Here is a 2,844-nt window from a genome sequence, read left to right on the forward strand (position 1 = left end):
TCTTCTCGTGTTTGCACCTTCACTTTAATCTTATAAGCTTGGTTTGAATGATGAGAGATAACGTCTATATGGTTTGCAACCACATGTTGGTGTATCATGAAACACTAATTCATCTTATACTGTTGGCAATCCCATGACTTATTATAAGGCAACAATAGATTAACTAGGTTAGCAGTGCAAGTAACATGTTAAGTAAATATTTTCTCCAAATCAGTGTGAAAATCAAATGTTCCATTGTCAAAGTGAATTATTTTAATTAAATCATATTGCAAAATTTATTAAGTTTGTTTAGTGAATCTAAAAAAATAGTGATATTTTTAAACCTTTATTGGTGTAAGTTGCGGTGACAAAGTCTAATTTCTGATGCAAACGATCTTGGTCGAATTTTGCTTTATAAGGATATAAATCGTGTATGTGTTACTGTAAATGGTAAGTGGCAAAAGGAATTTACTTTACAATGATATATATGGTGTACTAATGTGTTGCCTATAATTGGTATTAAATGAAGCATATTCAAGTACAACTAAAATACATCGTCCACACTATGACTAGTACCAATGATCATGTTATATTATAGCCTATAGGCTATAACACATAGAAGTCACAAATATTTTTTTCTTCTATATCCCAATAATTATATCATGATAGAGGATATGAAATTGACAAACAGATATTAAATTCTCTATAATCTATATTACATTAAAAAAACTATTACGATAAAAGAAGAAAACGAAAAAGATATAAGTATGGTGTTGGATTGTGACCGTCAACAAGCGTTAGAACTTGACAACAAAATTAGGATAAATCAAATATGTAAATCTTATTGTATATTTAAAATAAATGGTGTGTAATATAAGCACAAAGTCGATCAACAAATAATTGATGTGACTGAATAATACTTAAAATAATACTATATGATATTTGTGTGACTTATAATCATGAATAACATAATAAGAACTAATGCGTGCATCGATTTCTCTATCAATTTAATGGATATAGATTAAATATTAGTTTGGTGGTGAATATATACGAGAGAGACATGATAAAATAAATTAATCATGTTGCGGATTATCTGTTGTCTTTTAAGTTAAAATTTTACTCTAAAATAGTGGATGAGTTAGAAATTAATAGACTAAGATACTAAATTAATTTTCCCATTCTGTTATAAAATATAAAAAAATTAAGACAAAAATACAAAATTATATATGTTTCGCTCAATTCTTATTTAGTTCATTTGAGTTTTTATTTTTTTTTACTTTTTTTTATCTTTTTTGATTTGGCCCTTTAAGTTATATTCAATTTGCATCATTAGTCTTTAAGATATATTAAATCACACATATGATTCTTTAAGTGAATATTTTCTCAAATTATTGTCAAGCTAGTTGAAACATTGCAACAAGTTGACTGTCAAGCTACTTTGCATTTCAAGAAAGTTAAATACATTTATTATGTGGATCGACTTTTTATTACCTTGTTTTAATAGTTATACGTATATTTAAATTGTTGTAACAAAATCAAGAAATATAGACAATTTATAAGATTTGATGAATATTTTCCTAATAATTAGTACAAGGAACATATTATTTTTGCATTTGATAGGCTTTCTAATAATCAAAAGCTTTCAGTTGAATTAATTTTTGTCGAAATTGAGATAAAAGACTAACATTGTAAATATAATGTCATTTAAAGAACTAAATCGGAATAAAAACAAACTTAAAGGACCTTAGCGAAAATTGAGTTAAACTTAAAGGACTATAGATGTATTTTTGTCAAAATTTATATATATATATATATATAATAAGAAAAAATTAATATAAAAAGTATAAACAAATAAAAATTAATTTAAATTATTATTACTCGCAAGATAAACTACAATGCATAAAACAAATATATAACTCATATTGTATATCTAAAATTGAAATTAAGCTCAAAGTTGATCAACAAATTTGAACTATTTGACTAAAGAATTCCTTAAAGTAATACTCTTTGCTTTTTGAGTTACTTGAAATCATCAATAATATAATCAGAACTAATATGTGCACCGAGTTACTTATCAATGTAAACTATCATGTTATCTTGTAGAAACTCAACTTTCATTTCATTTCTCAACTTAGTCTTGTTAACTAGAATAACCTATAGGCGATGCATGACCCTTTTACGGTTTATACCCTTTTTTGGGCATGCTATTTGTGACTCCTTCCAGTTTGCGCTAACCTTCAAAATTGCGCCATTCCATCCTCAGGAGCCTACTTTGTCTTGTTTCTCAAAATAGTTTTGATAATTTTCATTGTTGAAAAAAACTTTCAATTGTGGATGTAAAAACTAAAAGAGTCATGAGTACTGAACAATAGCAATAACACGTATATTAAATGGTGAACATCAACAATAGAGTTACAAAAAACACCAACACCTGCAAAAATCCTAAATTATTTTGCAAAATACAGTAAGGAGAACAACAACCACAACAAATAAGAAATGGAAATTGACAACACATAATAAAACAACAATAAATCACAGTGGATTAAAAAAGAACAAAATTTTATTCACTAGAGAGAAAAAGAGGGAGGGAGAGAAATAATTTGAAAACTATATAATATTCCATCACATCATCTTATTTTGACGTGTAAACACTATTTAAAATATCTGTAAATATCTATTATTAAATCATATATCAACAAACGTCTGTATTATTTGAAGTTTGGTTTACATGATTATCAACATATATAATATAAGAAGATTTAGCGATTGAGTTGATTTAATTAATTCACCTTCTAAAAAATATTATTGAAAATATAAACATATTAAATATGACACCTGTGTGACTCATATATATATATATATATA

This window comes from Cicer arietinum, chromosome 8 (genome assembly GCF_000331145.2).
Source record: "Cicer arietinum cultivar CDC Frontier isolate Library 1 chromosome 8, Cicar.CDCFrontier_v2.0, whole genome shotgun sequence".
NCBI lineage: Eukaryota > Viridiplantae > Streptophyta > Magnoliopsida > Fabales > Fabaceae > Cicer > Cicer arietinum.